The sequence below is a fragment of the Zingiber officinale genome, chromosome 8A (assembly GCF_018446385.1).
Source record: "Zingiber officinale cultivar Zhangliang chromosome 8A, Zo_v1.1, whole genome shotgun sequence".
NCBI lineage: Eukaryota > Viridiplantae > Streptophyta > Magnoliopsida > Zingiberales > Zingiberaceae > Zingiber > Zingiber officinale.
Genome location: NC_056000.1, coordinates 9,419,799 through 9,439,897, shown reverse-complemented (window position 1 = coordinate 9,439,897; position 20,099 = coordinate 9,419,799). Strand labels below are relative to the sequence as shown.

General features: G+C 44.7%; 1 pseudogene; it reads left to right on the top strand.

Annotated features, from left to right (window-relative positions):
* LOC122011665 overlaps positions 1-14,968 on the top strand; it is a 28,774-nt pseudogene extending 13,806 nt beyond the window's left edge.
* Positions 14,969-20,099: the final 5,131 nt, after the last annotated feature.

The window sequence follows — 20,099 nt, the reverse complement described above, 5'->3', positions numbered from 1 at the left end:
CATCATGATTCCCGACCACAGGCAGTTCAACACGTGGAAGCTGAGCGGATGCGATTCCCCGAGCCCCAACAGTGGACTCCGATGTTTTGTTCCTACCATCGCTCTACGACTCATAATACGAAGGACTACTATCACTTTAATCCAGGGCCGCGCCGACCAGCCCCTCAAGGATTCCGTCGACGATCTCCCACTCCCAATCGCTAACATCATTGCCGATCGGGCGGGACCGAAGGTCAAGGCGATATACCGGCCAAGCAAAATCAACAACAGCCCCAACAAATGTATAATCAAAGGCCCACCCAGGCATCCGCCGAGCGACAATCACATTGGTCAGACCTAGAGGAAGAAAATCGCGGTAATGCCACTCGAGGCGACATCGACATAATAGCTGGTGGCCCGACCAACAATGACTCTAACTGGGCCAAAAATCACACGCGAGGCGATTAGAGATCCATGTGATCAGGTGCAGCAAGGAGAAGACACAGGGACCAGAAATTAGTTTCGGTCCTCGAGATTTAGAAGGAGTGGAAATTCCTTATGATATGCTTTAATTATTAAGGTAGTGATTGCCAACTATAACATTCATTATACCTTTGTTGACACAAGCAGCTCCGTCAACATCATATTCAAGAAGGTGTTTGATCAGCTTTAGATAGAAAAAAGTGAACTCTAGCCTATGATGACTCCGTTATATGGGTTCATGGGCAACGAAGTGTTGTTGATTGGCCAAGTTCGTCTCACAATATCTCTTGGGGATGAGCCGCTCATGAGGACTCGTCAGACAAATTTCATAGTGGTGGGCGCACCCTCGGCTATAATGTGATACTTGGTTGACCAACGCTTAATGAGTTCCAGGCCGTTGTCTCCACCTTCTGCCAGAAGATCAAATTTTTAGTGGATGATTCAGTCGGCGAGGTTAGGGGCGACCAGCTAATAGCACACAAATGTTATGTGAAAATTGTAAGAGCTGAGTCACGGGCCGCCCAGAAAGCTCAACGGTTGGTGGTCAACAATTCAAGAGGCTCCACCGACTTTGGTCTACGAAGAAAAGGAAGAAGTACAAATTCATCCCAACCGATCGGAAGCCACTACCTTCATCACAACCGATCTGAGCCCTGAGAAGAAGGCCGAGCTGGTTGCCTGCTTAAAACACAACCATGATGTGTTTGTCTGGGCAACACACGAGCTTCTAGGTATTTCTCCAACTGTAATGCAGCATGAGTTGGATGTTCGATCAGATGCTCGGGCAGTCAAATAAAAGAATAAGGATTTTGGGGTAGAGCAGAATCAGATCATCCGAGTGGAGGTTCAAAAGCTACTTGAAGTTGGACACATCAGAGAAGTTAAATTCTCGAGTTATCTTGTGAATGTGGTATTAGTATCCAAGTCGACGAACAAGTTGAGGGTTTACGTGGACTTCAGAAATTTAAATAAGACATGCTCAAAGGATTACTACCCCCTGCCATGCATAGATCAAATAGTGGATTCTATGGCGGGCTATGAATTGATATGCATGCTGGATGTATATCAAGGATACCACCAGGTTCTGCTCGCCAAGGAGGATCAAGAGAAGGTTAGCTTCATCATAACCGATGGAACCTACTATTACAATGTCATGTTGTTCAGACTGAGAATGCAAGAGCAACCTATCAAGGCTTATGAACAAAGTGTTTCGGAGGTAGATCGGCAGAAACATAGAGGTATATGTTGATGATATACTGATAAAATCCCTTTGAGCTGTTGATTTATGTGCAGATATCGAAGAGACGTGCTGAACCTTGAGGAAGTATGAGGTCAAGCTCAACTCCAACAAATGCTTGTTTGGGGTAAGAAGCGGGCGCTTCCTCGACTACATGTGACTAAGCGAGGGATTGAAGCTAACCCTGGCAAGGTGCAAGCACTTCAAGACATGCCCTTGCCACGCAATTTGAAGGAAGCTCAACGTCTAACCGGGCAAATTACGGCTCTGTTAAGATTCATCTCAAAATCGTCTGATTGGAGCCTGCCGTTCTTCAATATTCTACGCCGAGCCACCAAATTTTAGTGGGACGCTGAGTGTGACAGGCATTGGAGGAACTTAAAAGCTATCTCTCTTCTTTACCGGTACTCGCGAAGCCCATCGCCGGTGAGCCATTCTGGATCTACTTGTCTTCCACCGAGAAGGCTGTCGGATCGGCGTTGGTGCGACAGGATGATAATGAACAATAGCTGTTGGTACCCCAAGATAGTTTTGATGTGGTCAACCGAGTTAAGTTAGATTCTGTTATATTTTGATACCCTGTGTCTAAGTGTGCAGAAACTTAGGAGCACAAGAAGTTGAGCGAAAGACGCAGCTAGTGAGAAGGACGACACGAAAGAGAGTCGACGGGCTTGGTGCGTCCGAGGGATGAGGTGCTGCGAAAAAGTACGCTGGCGGATGAGAAGGAAGGGCGCGACATTTCCGAGGGATGAGAAGCCGGAGAGGAAGGTTGTTCGAGAAGATCGGAAAAAGGGTTCGGGTGAACCCTATTCCGGATGGCCGAAATCATCCAATCGAGCAGAGTCGGAGAAGAAGACCTGAACGAAAAGTCGACACGGAGTTGACTGGAGTTCAGGCGTCCAGAGCCATTCCGAGCGCCTTGGCGAGGCACCCTTATGCAAAAGTGGTCCAGGCGCCTGGAACCCTTCCAGGCGCCTGGAACCCTTCCAGGCGCCCGGAGCGGAAATTTTATCAAGACCCATTGCGATGCGATCCGTTGCGTCACGGATAAAACTTTATCCACACCCAAGCGCTCGGAGCAGGGCTATAAATACAACCCTGATCCCAGTAGTTCAGAACAACTTGTACACGAGTTTGTTTATTGTTCTACTGCTTTGATTGTGTACTTCTAACGCTTGTAAGGGATTTCTACGACAAAAGGAGAATTTGATTAGTGCTTCAAAGTCTTGGATTAACAACCTTCCCGGTTGTAACCAAGTAAAATTGGTAACGTTGTTATTTTATTTAATTTATCAATTCATTTTATACGAGTGCTTTAATATTCCAAAAATCGAGAAAGGTTTCATTTTCTTTTTGAAAGGCAATTCACTCCTCTTGCCGGCCGCACGGGTCCTAACAGCAGCCAGTGTACTTTTTAAGTCATTTATTGAAAGATACTGAATGCCGTTACACCAGTCTCGAGAAGTTGGCGTACGGATTGGTCTTACCTGCTCGGAGGTTGCGTCATTATTTTCTCTCTCATTCTATAATTGTATTAACTAAACAACATATTAGGTCGAGTTCTCCTCAATCCTGAGGCGTCCGGACGACTAATTAAGTGGACCACGAAATTAAGCGAATTTGATATACAGTACCAACCCAGATCGGCCATCAAAACGCAAGCCTTAGCCGATTTTGTGATGGAAATACAAAATCCTGAGCCAAAGGAAACTTAGAAAGTCTATGTGGATGGATCGTCTACTCGGCAGGGTAGTGGAGTGGGGTTACTCTTGATATTAACACGCGAAGACAGGATGCAACTGTCCATTTGACTGGACTATCGAGCCACTAACAATGTGACAAAATATGAAGTTCTGATCGTCGGTCTGCAGACAACTAGGCATATGGGAGCTACTCTGGTGTTCATTTATTCTTATTCATAGCTAGCGGCCCAACGACTCTCAGACAACTTTGAAATAAATAATATGAGGTTGAAATTATATGCTGAGGCGTTCGATAGGTTAAAGTCAGGGTTCCAAGAAGTAATAGTGCAGAAGATTCCTCGAGCGGACAATCTGATCTAGCAAGTATTATTGGTGGCTCATATCAAAAGATCGACTGAAATAGAAGTACAAAGTGATTAGAGGGCACCCTTGATAGAATTCCTTCGATCGGGAAGTAGACCAGGAACAAGCTTGGTTGATAAAAAAGAGAGTCGGTCGGTTCACATTGATAGGGGTCATTTATACAAGAGGGGCTTTTCCTGGCCATGGCTTAAATGCGTCGGAGCAGAGGACATCCAATACATTTTACAGGAAGTATACCAAGGTTCCTGTGGAAGTCATCTGGACGACCATTCGCTGACCCGAAAGATTTTATTAGCTGGATATTTTTGACCCACCCTGTCAGCAGACGCAGCTCGGATAGTGACCACTTATCTATCATGTCAGAGACATCAAAACATACCGCATCGACCTATTGAAGAATTGAAGACATTAATTGTCTCATGCTCGTTCAACCAGTGGGCATGGATATTGTTGGATCTTTTGCTATGGTGACTGGTCAGAGGAAATTTCTCCTTGTAGCCGTGGATTACTTCTCCAAGTGGGTGAAAGCCGAACCACTTGCTAAGATAATAGAGCAAATGATTATTAAGTTTTTATGGCAGAATATTGTGTGTTGGTTCGACATTCCTCATAAACTCATTTCTGATAATGGGAGGCAATTTTAAGGGCGAATGATTAAAGAGTGGTGTGTAAGTTATGATATTCTGTAGACCTTCACTTCCGTGGCTTATCCCAAGAGCAATGACCAAATAGAGGTTACCAACAGAGAAATTACCAGAGGACTTAGAACCTGACTCGACCACCTTAGAGGAAGCTGGGTCGATGAGCTTTCGAGTGTGCTATGGGCGTACCACACCACGTCCTAAGAAGCCATCGGCATAACCTATTCTACTTGGTGTATGGAGGAGAAGCAGTAGTACCAGAGGAAATAGGCATTGAATCCGATCGGAGATAGCTATATGACGAGGAAAACTTGACTTAGTAGAGAAAATCATAGATAAAGCAGTTGTTCGGCTGATGTCGTATAGGCAAAAATGAAGCAGAATTACAACAGGAGGGTTAGTATGGAAGAGAATCAAGTCGGTCAGCGATGTCAATAAGTTGGAGCCCCCATGGTGCGGACCGTATAGAGTGATACAAAAGCTCAGCTCAGAATCTTATTACTTGCAGGATGAAAATGGAAAAAACTTGGATCGACCATGCAGCGTAATCTATTTATAGGCCTATTGGGTCGGGTAGTAAGTTTGCGCTAAATTTATGTAAATTGTAAAAATTATTGTTCTATAAATGTAGGAAGTTTTAAGCGAAAAATAATGAAGTATCCAGACTCTCGCGTCGTTCGGCCGTGTTATAAGTGAGCTTGCTCTCACGACCAAGTCCAAGATTATCGTGTTGTTCGATCGAGTTATAATTGAACTTGCTCTCACGCTCAAGTATCCAGACTCTCGCGCCGTTCTGCCAAGTTATAAGTGGGCTTATTCTCATGATAAAGTCCTTAACTCTCGTGCCGCTCGACCGAGTTATAAGTGAGCATGCTCACATGCCTAAGTATCTAGACTCTCGTGTCGTTCGGCCTAATTATAAGTGAGCATGATCTCACGACCAATTCTCAGACTCTCGCGTTGCTCGGTTAAGTTATAAGTGAGCTTGCCCTTACGACCAAGTCCCAGACTCTTATGCCACTCGACCGAATTATAAGTGAGCATGCTCTCACACCCAAGTATTTAGACTTTCGTGCCGTTTAGTCGAGTTATAAGTGAGTTTGCTCTCACGCTTAAGTATTTAGACTCTCGTGCCGTTCAACCCAGTTATATGTGAGCTTGCTCTCACGCCTAAGTATTTAGACTTTCGTGTCGTTCGGCTGAGTTATAAGTGGCATGCTCTCACGCCAGAAACTTAGGCAAGAGGGCCGATCGACCGTCTTATAATTAGGCAAGAGGGCCGATCGACCGTCTTATAACAAAGCTTGTTCGGTGACTAAGTCTCAGAGATTCAGGGTGAGCGGTTGAGTTACAAGTGAACTTACTTTCGCCGTTAAGTGTTGAAGCTCTCTCGGAATTCCAGTAGACCACTACAATGAAGGTTCTTTATAGTATTGCTCGAGTAGACCAAAAATTCTAAGTCTAAGAGACGAAAGAAGTACGATTATAAGTTAAATCATCCAAACGATGAAAATTCTTAGGCATAGAACAAGCATACACAACATCAAACTTGAAAAGTCTCTTAACATTTTTAAAGAACCACTGACAAAAATTCTACGCTAAGTCGGCGATGACATTGCCCGGGATCACCTCCAAGATTTTCTACCTTTTGATGAAGGTCCGGGGAACCTCGGTAGAGAGATAACCATCTCCTTCAGTTGTTTGAGGGTCCCTTCAATGCCATACCCGAACAGTTTAATGGTCCGGTCGATTAACAGCTGGTTGAAATCTCTCAAGCGAAGATAATCCACCCTGTGAGTTTCCAACCAACTGGGCTCTTCCTCTGAACTTAGAAAATTTGGCCTTTGAAGCTTCCAGCTTGGTTTTTAAGGCTTGCAGCTCGGCATCTTTCTCATCTATTAATCGTTGGCGCTCCTCAAGCTGAAGTTCACGGCTAGCTTGCTCGGTCGTTCGGCCCAGAGCGGCTGATGCCTCTTCGAGTTTCTTAGCCAGGACCTGGGCCTTTTTATTCTTGATGTCCAAGTCTTTAATGGCCCTGAGCTTCCTGGCATTCATTGAGCTTATCTTCGATTCAAAATTGTGGGTCTGCTTTCTCAGCTTCTCGAGCTCAATGGCTTGGTCGTGATTTTTGTCCTTCACCACGATCAATGCCCGCTCGGACCCCAGAAGTCACTCGAAGTATTTTTCCAAATCCTCCTTTAGCTGGGCTACTGTAGCAATTAGTCGTTCGATAGAAGTTTGGGGGCACCCGTTCCCCGAGCTATTTCTTGTAGCTGCTTGTACTCATGATTCAGCTGAGCCAGACTCTGGCACAAAGCCAAGTCGTCCACCCAAAACTGTTAAAGTGAAAAAGAGTTCAAGTGAATTCGACCGGGAGACATAAAGGTATAAATAATAACTACACTTACCCTAGTGGAATTTCAGCTAAAACGATCGGCGAGCTCGTCGGGTGAGCTTGTTGCCGCCCGAGCTCTAGCGCCTGCCCAAGTTTGAGCCAAGGGTCCTTGGATTCTGATCTTGTGCTAGGGGAGCGGGGCTCGCTGGGTCTGGATAACACCACTCATCAGTGGGCAATCTGAGGGTGGCCATGATGTGCCAGCGAGGGTTCGAGTTGATGGGTTCCGAGCTAAACTTGCTTTTGGATTTGGACATGGGAGTTGAACGGATGGTGGAGAATGGAGCCATTGGGTCGACCAGGGGAGGCATCAGATAAGCTATAGGTCGAGCGGGAATAACATCGGTGGGCAGTTTAGATAAGGAAGGCGTCCGATCGGATGAGGGTGGAGTCGATCGACTGGTTGCTCTCTCGGGAACAGCAGAGGTAGAACTTTCCCCTCGTTCAGAAGGTGGTTAAACGGTCGATGCAGCAGCAGAGCTCGACTGAGCGGAGGTTGTTGATCGGGCAAACGTTTTCGTTTGAAGCCTTTTACAATGCTGGCATTGGAGTAACGACTGGCGGATGTTGTGGACTTTGAAGGAACTACTATGGGCACCAATGAAGGGCGCTCGGGAGGTAGCTCTTCAGTGTTAGCGGCGGCTCGCTACTCGACTCGTTTTTCATCGCCGGTCGACCCTTCAGATGTTCCGACCGACAAGAGCCAATAGCTCTCTAGTTTAGCAGCTCCCCTAGCTTCGACCTCTTCATCAGCTAACTTCGTGGATTCGTTGAGTAGAGCCTGCAACATTACTTTAGCTGTAAAAAAGAAGAAAAAAAATTAGTTAAATCTAGAAGGAAAAATGCTCACCAAAAGGGTTGGACAGTCATGCATAAATAGGACTTAGCCTGAACATGTGCAAAACACCCTCTTTTAGCAACCTATGGATGTGATATTTCAGGCCAGTTAGCTGCACAACGGCTTGAAGGTAGGTCGGCTCCCACCTATATTTGCCCAACTTGGGAGGGTTGGGCAACTCCATTTACCAGCCGGTCGAGAAAGCAGCCCAGTCAGGAAGTTGGACGTAAAAGTAATGAGACTTCCGACCTTTATTGGATGAGGGAATTTTGTTGAAGTATACAATGTCTACCCGGGCTTGGAAAAGGAAGATGCCCGACTCAGATTGCTTAGGATAATAGAAGTAATGGAAAATACATGGGTGAAGAGGGATTCTATACAAACGAGGCGTCTCTGTCATCCCCAGCTTCGTCTCCTCCTTTACAGGTTTATCAGCGTCGTTCCCGTTCTGCTTTGCCGCCGACCAACATTGATGTTGCCGTAGACACATCTCTGGAGCCAAGTCCTTCGCCAGTTCCTCCGGTCCCATCTGCTGACTCTGATATTCCTATTGCACTTCGAAAGGGTATGCGTTCCACTCGTAATCCTTCTCCTCACTATGTTTCTTTGAGTTATCATCGTCTTTCTCCTTCCTACTATTATTGTCTTTCTTCCTTGTCGTCTGTTTCTCTTCCAAAGACTGCAGGTGATGCCTTTGCCAATCCTGGATGGAGACAGGCTATGCTCAATGAAATGTGTGTCTTACAGCGCAGTAGGACTTGGGACCTCGTTCCTCTACCACCTGGCAAGTCAATTGTTGGTTGTCGATGGGTGTATACGATGAAAGTTGGTCCAGATGGTATGGTTGACCGCCTTAAGGCTCGCCTCGCCGCTAAAAGCTATACTCAGATCTTCGGATTAGATTATGGGGACACTTTTTCTCCTGTTGCCAAGATGTCTTCTGTGCACCTATTTCATTTCATTGTTGCGATTCGACATTGGCCTCTTTATCAGTTGGACATCAAAAATGCATTCTTACATTGTGACCTGCTCGAGGAAGTCTACATAGAGCAACCTTCGTATTTTGTTGCTCAGGGGAAGTCTTCTGATCTTGTATGTCGCCTTCGGAAGTCTTTATATGGCCTCAAGCAGTCACCCAGAGCATGGTTCGGTAGATTTAGTGCTGTAATTCTACAGTTTAGCATGACTCAGAACGAGGCTGACCATTCTTTCTTTTATCGCTACTCATCTACTAGTTGCATTTACTTAGTGGTTTATGTGGATGATATTGTCATCACAAATAGTGATCATCTCGGGATTTCACAAGTGAAATAGCATCTTTTCAAACATTTCTAAACAAAGGATCTCAGCAAACTCAAATATTTTCTAGGGATAGAAGTGGCACAGTCTAAAGATGGAATCATTATATCCCAAAGGAAGTATGCAATGGATATTCTGGAAGAAACAGGAATGTTAAACTCAAAGACAATCGACAATCCCATGGATCCTAATGTCAAGCTTCTACCAAATCAGGGGGAGCCTCTTTCAGATCCTGAACGGTACAGGCGATTGGTAGGGAAACTAAGCTACCTTACTGTCACTCTTCGGATATCTCATTTGCAGTGAGTGTAGTAAGTCAGTTTCTTAGCTCTCCATGCAAAGAACATTGGGATGCAGTGACTCGCATTGTTCGATATATCAGGGGAGCACCAGGAAAGAGTCTTTTATATGAAGACAAAGGACATACTAAAGTCGTAGGATACTCTGATGCAGATTGGGCAGGGTCTCCCTCTGATAGAAGATCCACTTCTGGATTTTGTATATCTGTCAGAGGTAACCTTATTTCTTGGAAAAGTAAAAAACAGAATGTTGTGACAAGATCCAGTGCAGAGGCAGAATATCGAGCTATGGCTATTGCTAGTCAAGAACTTATATGGTTAAAACAGTTGCTTCAGGAACTAAGGTTTGGAGATGTTACACAAATGTCACTCATATGTGACAACCAGGCCGCTATGCACATTGCCTCAAATCCAGTCTTCCATGAGAGAACAAAGCATATTGAAGTTGACTGTCACTTTGTCAGAGAGAAAGTCATATCTGGAGAAATATCTACTAGTTTCGTCAACTCAAATGATCAGCTAGTAGATATATTCACTAAATCACTTAGAGGTCCCCGGATTGACTACATATGTAACAAGCTTGGTGTATATGATCTATATTCACAAGCTTGAGGGGAAGTGTTAGAATAAGTAATGTTAGAATAAGTAAAGGGGTATTTTTGTCTTTTGGTGTATCTCTTCTTTTCTATATAAAGGCCTAACTCGTGGTATCTCTTGATACGAGATTTTAGGTTTTGCTTTGAACAAGAAGTAATGGAAAATACATGGGTGAAGAGGGATTCTATACAAATGAAACAACACTACAACCCCACAGAGTAGCCTAAAAGAGTTAGGCACCAGTTGCTCATTGGTAAATTTCAGAAAAGAAGGGGTGTATCGGGAAACAAAGGCCGGCGGAAAGCTGGCCCTTGAAAAAAGTAAGAGAACCGTCAAGGGGTGTGTGGGGACAATCATAGCTGGAAGAGATAGCAATTTTATGATCGGGAGGAATTTGGTAGGTCATTTTCATTTGGTCCACTTTATCGCTATTAAAGTTCGATGAAGTGGAAGTATACTACAGGTCAGGTATGGCGGGAGGAGGAGAAGGTGAACGAGCCATGAGGAGGAGAAGATGAAGATAAAAAATCGAGAGAAGAAGGATTAAACTTACTGGAACGCGGATTGCCAGCGGCAACAAACAGAGAACGAAAAAGAAGAAGAAGGTGTAAAGGAGGAAGACAAAGGCTGAAACAAAGGCGATACAGTGTAAAGAAAAACAAAGGCTCTAAACACGTTATTGCCGGTTGTTCAGGGCCGCCCGATCAAGGGTTTGGGGAAACGAGATTTGATAGACCGTCAAAATTTGAAAAGGTCGCTGTCACATCGAATCCCAATAGTCGCTTGTCACATTGAATATTCGGTGGTAGGGGATCGTGACAGGTGACAGTAAATGATAGGAGGTATTTATGAGGAATGGAGGTGATCAGCAGGCGCATGATGAAAAAGCATGCTCAGCATGCTTTGCATTAATGACAGAGGATTTGATCGATTTTCGAGAAATTAAGATGATGTCAGCCGTGATAAGAAGAACACTATGCAAAATTGGAGGTCGCTCGAGAAAAAGTTGAGACAGAAAATAACAAACAACCAAGGGTCACCAGCATTCAGGCCTAACGGCATCATACCACAAAGCCCCTGGTCGGGGAGTAAGGAATTCGTGGAGAAACTTTAAAGGCTATGGTTGCTTAGGTTGAGCGGCAACCAAGAAAGCAAAATGCCCGGCCAGAAAGGAGGAGTGCTTATAATATTAAAGGTTCAATCAGTCGGACTTACAGCCTCCTTCGACTAGACTTGAAGGGGAAGCTTGTAATGCGGTGATAAAAGGGGACCCCAAAAAAGGGGTCAAAATAGGAAAGACCGGTTGGCGTGGAGGTCAAAGCCACGGAGTAATTGAAGCGGCGTGCCCGAGCTACCCACGTAGCCGGTTGGACGCGAATGTCTGATCGAGTCTCCCGCTCGGTCGGACGATTTGTCTCAACCTAGGATGGGCAGGCAAGCTTCATTGATTAGCATTCCTAAACCCGATCGACTACATCAGTTGATCGGGGAGGTCGACTGATCGGACATGTTGTGTCTTTACGACCAAGGAAGCGACCAAGTGAAGACCAAGTCATGGACGACACTCCATAAGGCTGAGTTGGCGGTCTCCCTAAGTGATGGCTGGTCGACATAACGTAGGCCCCATGTACCTGCTACGTCATACTCTTTTAGAAGTTTGTGTTGTAAATGACAAAGAATATCTTGCAGACAAATCGTGCTTTAGAAGCTTCCAACCTGTCAAATTATAGAGATTTGCGTGCTCGTTTAAGGAAAGGTATCAGAGACACTTTTTGGCAAATCCTTTCTTAGGAATGCTTTAGGAAGCGTGCAAGTGCTTTGAGATGTGTGCATAGACACAACAGTGACACTATAAAAGGGGTCTCCAACTACAGGTGGAGGTATGCGATGCTCAATAATTTTACATGCTCATTTGCTACTGTTGGTCTTCACTATTTCCTCTCTATAAACCGATCACTGACTTGAGCGTTGGAGGGGCAACATCGGGGACCCCTTCCCTGGCTCGACATTAACGCTCTCTGTGTTGTAGACAGTGCAGAGTTTTCACATTTGGTCAATAGCAAGCCGCGTCCCCAGCTCACCGCCTTCACCGCTTTCGGATAGGATCATTATGCATGGTATCTTAGATTATATTACAATTTAGCATTTGTTTAGACCAAGGAATTCCTATGAATTTTGAATCCCAAATCCTGCAGTTTCTAATATCAAATTTTCAATCCCAGATATAATTTTAATTCTCATTTTTTTCAACTATGGCTAAAAATCTAGTATAATATTAAAAATAGAGTTTTTATTTCATGAAACTAAATTCTTCAAAACAAGCCGTTAATATTTGTATATTTTTTTGTCTTGGTGTGGAGGTAAGTTTTTGGTAGTTGTACTACTATGGTGATGCTGAATTGTGCTTGTTCTTGTATTTTTGGGTAAATATTGTCAATGGCTAAAGCATTGTCCATACAAACACACCCAGATAAGGAGCTAGCGAGGATGCTTCATATGATGCGTCCGAGTGTCTATAAGGATCCTAACCATAAGCCAAAGATGGCGATTGCTCTGACAGAGTTCAAAGCACTATGTGGTTTTGTCAGCATGGAGGTACATTCAAGTACTCTTTCAGCTGTTAATCTCTAGATTGTCTTTTGCTTCTCATTCACATATTCTCCATTTCTCTTCCAATTTTACACGGTTACCTTTATCTGATTAACAAAAATTATTTATATTTTAAAATGTACTTGTCATCTAAGCTCTCACTGTCATACCTATCATTCAGGTTTAAGAGAAGGATGCAATAAATTGCTTTTGATTTTTGATTGCCTTGTAAAATGTAACAAATTCCTTTATATTATTGTGTGTATTGGTCATCTGTGCTATTTCACTTTTATATGTATCATTCAGTTTTAAGATAATCATTCAATAGACTGATTTCGGTTCTTTATTGCTTTGTAAAAATGTAACAAAGTCACTTGTTGTCTTGATACTGTGTAGGAACTCAAGGATGTTCTTAGTGTGCCTGAAATCACAGAGCTGGTTGGTAATGATGAAGCAAGAAAAATTATCTGGACAAGAGAGCTAAATGGCTATATGAATGCAAAAGCTGTTATGCAATCTGCCTTCATTAAGCTTATGTCAGCAAATAAAGATGTAATCTCAACGCTGGTTTCTAAACTAAAAAATCGTTTAGAAGCTGAAAATAAGGCAAACTAACCTATTTATGTAGAGTTATTCTCATATAAAAATTCTGAATTCAGAGGACAGTGAAATGTGTGCCATTTTGTTCTTTGGTCTAATAACTAAGGATGAAAAAAAATACAATTAGACATGGTGTTGTTTTCTCCTTTGACCAGTAACATAAAATTTTAATGTCGTCTACTTAAAGTGATCTATGAAGTATTTCAGACTAATGTCAAATTGTCTGATTAGAAACCTTTGGAGAATGAAATTGATTCTATTAGATTTGAGAATCAGAACTTGCCACATGGGTTCAACTTACCTGGTTATTAAATTTTGCTCTTATTTTTAGTTGTTTAAATACCTCAGTAAATATTTGATAATGCAGTTATCCTCGTATGCCATTTGAACATACGAGTGTTATTACTTATTGTTGAGCATATCTTCTTGCACTTTCAATAATTTTGATTTATCAGTTTGCTTAATACTATTTCTGTTAACAATGCAAATGTGTATTATTTTCTCCTAAATTTTCTACAGCTCTACTGAAATTTATTTCTCTTAATTCTTTTAGGTATGAGTAGATGTTTCTTGATTATCATCATTAATATTCGAAGCTTCCTTTTCTTGTGAATTGTCTTGTATTAGTTGAAATACTTAACTAACACCTTTGAAGGAACATAATCCGAATTCAAATCTCAAACTTAAGCTCTCAGATAACAATAGGTAGAACGAGTGCAATACATGGAAAGGATGATCAAAAAATGCCATTTGTTGCTTATATATCTTTCTCAAACTTGTATCTTCTATGGTTGTCAGTTACTATTTCCAACAAAAATTTATCTACCTTCATTACCTTTTTTCCCTTTTTTATTGAAGATTCCTTGATATGCTCTGATGTCATTTATACAAGCTTTTGTTTGCGTTTTTGTTTGGCATAGAGTTACTGATTTTACCACATAAAAAATTCGAAACTGAATCATGTTGCTTGTCATCGAGTTATGTTGTAACTGACTCATAGTCCAGTTGGAAGTGATGTCGATTTCTGGGGCTTGTTGGTTTGCATTGTGATGGAATCTTCTGAGAATAGCTAAATACTAAAGGATGTTCATCAAGTGAGAGGCATTTTTTGAGGAGGTTTCTAGGTCTTGTTTATTAGCTGCTCTAGTGTTTTTCTTCTCGTTTCTCACTAAGTAAATGCAAAGCCAAATTGTCCTATCTGACTAAATCAAATTTAGGGGTTCTGTGATCATGAAGTCATTCGATAACAATATTTGGGATTCCTCCTGTTGAGTGAAAAAGAGTCAGTAATCTCAATACTTTTAGAGATTGCTTCTTCTCTACAGTATCATATTGCTAGTAGTTGTTGATGCCTCAATGGGGGATGGACCAGGGCATGATTACTGAGTAGGACTAATTCCTAGTGCATACTCGAGTTCAATGTAGGCAACACAACATATCTAAGATTTATGAAAGTCACCCTTCATCACGTCTTATAACTAATTCCAAGGCATGTCAAAACCTCATGAACGTCAGTCATAATTGTTTTAGTTGTGGAAAACATCCATTTACACAACCAACCCTAGTGCAATGGCCCATTTGTATTTCTGTGCTGGATTGGCGTGCCATTCAAATATTCTATCCTTCTTATTGTTCATTTTTCTGATAGTTTATTTTACTGCATTTAGACTAGGAGGCCATCAGAGAAAGAACAACTGGCAGTACTTCTGTAGAAGCAATATCAAGCTGATGTTGGTGTTCTGGCATCTTTTTTCTTCAATTACGTGAAGCTTAGCCCAGGTGAAGCACTGTATATTGGTCCGAATGAACCCCATGCCTATATACATCTGGTGAATGCATTGAATGTATCTCTGCATCAGACAATGTTGTGCGAGCTGGACTGACACCAAAGTACATAAATATACAAACACTCTGTTCAATGCTCACTTACAAACAGGTGTGTTAATTTCTAGTACATGACATCTTGTTATTTATTCATAAAATACTGGTAACATATAGATGTTTCCTTGGTGCTTCCTCTCTGAAAAATATGTTTCCACTAATGATCATGGCTAACAATATTCTTTAAGCATTCCTAGGAGAAGAATGGCCTTGTTTTTCCAATTATTTATTGTTGGTAACTATTGATAATGATTCAAGTAGTTTGCATTGATATTCTTAACCATTTTTAGAATAGCACAGGTGGATCTGTTCAAGTATGAGGCTAGACTTTCACAGTAAATATACTAAACGTTCCTTAGGTGATGATGTTTGGCGAACCCTTTTTTCAACCTGCTCTGTTTCTAGATACAAGTTGGAAGAATCAGCATAATAATAATTTTCTATTGAATGCCATTAATGTTATAATTTTGGAGTAAATTTGAGGAAACACGTGCTTTCTGTTTGTTAGCTATCTGAGCTGCTAATTTTGGTGGTGAGAGATGCTCATCTTCTCCAGTGTTTTTTTGACCTGCACTGGACCAGTCTATTCGACCAATAATCTGAGGCCAAACAGCTGCAGTTCAATTAGTGGAGAGCGACCTACTGGACCTGATTTTTGACACATACAATCCTAAAACTGGGTAAGCATGGTCTCCAGTTCCTTGCTCATTCTGGTTTTGAAAACACTGGTTCTCTCATCGGTGGTGAATATGGCCAATCACCTTGGAATGTACTAGGGTTTTTTGACTAATAAATTTAGAAAATCTCATGAATGAATAGCACTAAGGATATGCAATGATCCTGTCCGAATGCTGAATCAATGGACGCTGGGCACGTGGCTCTCTCCGAATTGCTGACGTAGATCTTCAACCGGCTGTATGGAACTCCGGCGAACCTGCAAGGAAGTCGGGCCGGGAGGGGATTCCCGGCGACGACCCTCCGACGCTCAAGTCAGGCAGACGAAAAATAAGAAAGTGGCTCCCGGGATCATCGATTTCATACCTCCGGTGAAGTCTAAGGGCTCTTATACAGAGCTATGGGAGCTTGGTGCACACAAACCGAGGTGTACACGTGTCCTATACCATACCGCAGCATGGGCTTGTCAGAAGAGCATGTCTGACACTATACTGCTACAGTCTGAGCGTCTCCTTGATGGGACAACATAACCGTTTGTCGTACGATACTGAGTATGGCCTGGTCCTCGAACATGTCTGTTGTTAGTAACAGGGGTTACTAAGATGACGTCCTCATTGTCCCACACTTTTTGACTTCCTCTTCCCGGATCAACCATCAAGCCTCTCAGCCAGAACATTCGCCTTTGATCTGGCGTAGGTGGTCGTCCGTCCGGGAAGGTTCAGGGTCGTCGCCTGCTCGGCTCTCGTAGCCTGACCCCCTGGCCGAGCGGGCGAACTGCTCGACCTTTACTCTTGCCTTGCACCGCGGCTGAGCGGACTATCCACTCGGCCATATGATCTTCTTCATTGGAAATCTGGACTCACGACCAAATGGTTGTTCTCTCGAATGAAGGTCATTGTCTAGTGATCGGCATGCCCCGCCTGCTTGTCGAGCCCATGGGTTGACCCCCCTTTGACTGTTGACCTCCACGTGTCGTTGACCTTTCCCTCATGAGGGCCCCCCGGCCTTACCACCGGATCACTTGCCTCCCCCTCAAGTCTAGTCGAAGGAGGCGTCAAAGTCCGACTGACTGGACTGCCGGTCTGATTGAGTAACGACCGTTAGGCCGGCCCCGGGAATGCTCATCCGCTCGGCTCACACTCTTCATTATGCCCGTTCGGCTCTACCAATGGACGGATGGTCAATGCTGACGCTTTCGGTATCCCCTCGGAATTCATGCCAAATCTTCTCCATTAACGCCAAGCACGCGCGCTGCGCGCGGTAATGGGCGTTCATTAAATGCGCCCTGTGTCCTGCTCACACGTGGCGCTCCCGCTGTCGTCAGCGTACGGCGATGGCGTTACCTCCGATGGGACAGTCGCCGTTTGAAATGAACGGCTCGATGACAGCTTCGTTTCTTGCGACCTGAATCTGACGGCTGAGGCCATTAGGGGCCAACACTATAAGGCTTTCGATTCTTCTCTCCGCCGCATTTCTGCTCCCTCGCGTTCAGGAGCCTTGCTGCTTTCTTTGCTCCAGCGACCTCGTCTTTCGGCTCTCCGGCGACTTCGCAGCCCCTTCGATCATTCTCTTGTTCGTAAGCCTCCCTCATCCTTCACTTCATCTTTTCATTGCATTTTTCGGTAGCTGTCTTTTGCATCTTGTCATCATCCTTCCCCGCTTGCTCTCTCTTCCCTTTTCCGTCTTCGATATCCTCTTCAATCCGGACCATGGCGAGCACTTCCCAACCGACCACCGACGCTCCTGGTCTTTGGTATATGGCCATGGAGAGCCGGTTTGATGAGGAAGATGCTCTTCGCCTCGTTCGTACTTATGAGTTCCCCACTAACCTTGAAATAATATTAGCCACTCCTTCCGACCGGCCCAATAACTTGCCATCCGACACTGTTTGTTTTTTTTGGGATCAATTTTTGGCTGGCCTGCGGTTTCCTATACATCACTTCATCTTGGAAGTATGTAATTACTTCCGCCTCCCGCTCGACCAACTTGTTCCGAACTCCATTAGGCTACTGTGCGGGGTGGTAATTCTTTTCAAGCTGAACGACATTCCTCTGGACCCCAAAACCTTTCATTACTTCTACTATCTGAAACAATCTGAGTGGGGCACCTTCATTTTCCAAACTAGGATTGGTTTTGTTCTTTTTAGCAATATGCCGAGCTCCAACAAGCACCGGAAGGAATACTTTTTCTATATGCGTTTCCCCGAGCCGCCGCTTTTCCGAACCAAGTGGCAGACCGCGGTGCCGGCCCAACCAGAGCTCAGCAAATACAAGAGCGATCCAGCCTACCTCCATGCAGCTAACCGTCTGGTCGGCCAACGATACAACATTGATAAGTTACTCCTTAAGGGAGTAATGTACTTGTTCGGCCTATCTCCCGTTCGGGCTGGCATTCCCTGCAGCATGGGTAAGGATTAATCTTTATCTTTCTCCTTTGCTCTAACTGATTTATTTTTCTTTTCTGCAGTTGAGATCATGTGGCGCGCTAAGGCTACCGAACGTCTGAAGCTGAGAGCCGCAGAGATTGAGGCGGCTACTGAAAAGGAGGTCGTTGCGCGGGGGCTTGTCCCAGCCAGCTCGGGGGTTGAAGGGACACAGTCCGCCCTCGAGGTATCAGCCGCTCGAGCACCCGTACATGAAGCCGCAGGTGACGCTACTTCACCCGCCCCAGTCGGGGAGGAGATTCTTCCTATTGATGACGCCCCACTAAGGACCCGGAAGAGACGCCGGGCGGACCCCACGCCACCATTGATCCCCTCTGGTGAGCAGCTTTCTGAACGGGGTGGTATTCCTCTCGATCGAGAAGAAGGAGCTCCGGCGACCATCGAGGAGCTCTCTTCGAATCGAACACCCTCCCAGCTTGGCTTGCCTGAGGCGCTCCCTGAAGGGGAGCCGACTGATTCTCGCCCCCGCACTCACCGTCGCCTCAGGCGCTTAGGTGATCTTTCTACTATTGGGGGACCTTCTGATCAGGCAGTTGAGACCCAGGATGATCCGAGCGGCCCTCGGGTGATCAAGACCATTCTGCGCTTTCCGTCCGAGGAGCAACTTTTGGAGGCCGATCGGCCCACAAGCCCCGAGCAGCAAATTACCCTAACAGGGCCTCTTGCCAAAGTTTGGGAGGATGCCCGAATTCGTGTCGCGCTCATGACTCCCAGTCAGTTGGGGGACAACAATCTGCAGCAGGTCACCAGGGTATGTTCTTTCTCCATTGGCATTCCTTTTTAATTATCCCTTGACATCTCTCCTTCTGTGTAGACCTAGGTGGAACAGATTGCAATTAGCAATCGCCTGGTTGAGCTGGAAAATGAGCTGAAAAAACTCAAACTGTCAGGGGAACGTCAGGGGCATTCATCCGCCGAGTTGGAGAAAAGTAAAAAGCTTTTGGAATCCGAGCGGCGAAAGTCCTCCGAGCTGACGGCTGAGGTGACTCGTCTTGAAGCTGTGGTCAAGAAGCGCGACCACGATATAAAGCTTGCGACTAACCGGAAGCTTCAGGCCATCTCAGACCTGGATATTATGAAAGCGGAGAATCGGGGACTAGATTAACGCGTCAAAGAGTTGGGCACCCTCTTGTCCACCGAACGGGAGAGCCGCTCAGCTGATCGGGCTAAATTTGAAGGGGATTTGAAAGGTCTCCAGGCTGCCCTTGACGCTTCCTGAGCCACGTTCAAAGAATATCAAGACGGGGAGCCTGGCTGGTCGGCTGAAGTGCGAAAAGCTTTCGTCCGCTCGGACGAGTTTGGTGAAAAGTTCAGCGACAAGCTGTCCCTAACCTTTGAAGAGCTGTCCCTAACCTTTGAAGAGACTATTAAGGTGGCGGTTGATTATTTGAAGACTAAGGGTCACCTACCATCCGAGCTGTCCGTCCCCCCCGAAGATCTGGCTGTCATGATGGGCTCTATCCCTGATGCCCTTTTTAATTTCGATGAGTGAGGAGTATTTGAACCGCTTTTTGTATGCCCGTTGTTCGGGGCGAACATTCTTGTTATTACTACTTTTGTCTGGCCGCCGTTCGGCGTAAATGAACTCTGTTTTTGCTTGTTATTTGCTTGCTAGACCAATATTCATCCTTAGCCTTTGTTTCGATCATACTAATTTTTTCACTCTTAAGTATTCTTTATAAGGGAGCTGCGCGGTCGTACGATGGCCTTATTTTTGCCTTAATAGTAGGACCGGTTATGGGTCGGCGCTTACAACCGGGTCGTACCATGCGAACAGCTATCCGTCTGGAGGCTTTATAAATGGCGGTTCATCACTCGATTTTTAACGTCGGAGCTCGACGATCTTCCGGCCGGAGGGTTTATAGACGCCGGTTCGTCTCTCAATTTTTAACGTCGGGGCTCGACGGTCTTCCGGCCGGAGGGTTTATAGACGCCGGTTCGTCTCTCGATTTTTAACGTCGGAGCTCGACGGTCTTCCGGCCGGAGGGTTTATAGACGTCTCTCGATTTTTAACGTCGGAGCTCGACGGTCTTCCGGCCGGAGGGTTTATAGACGCCGGTTCGTCTCTCGATTTTTA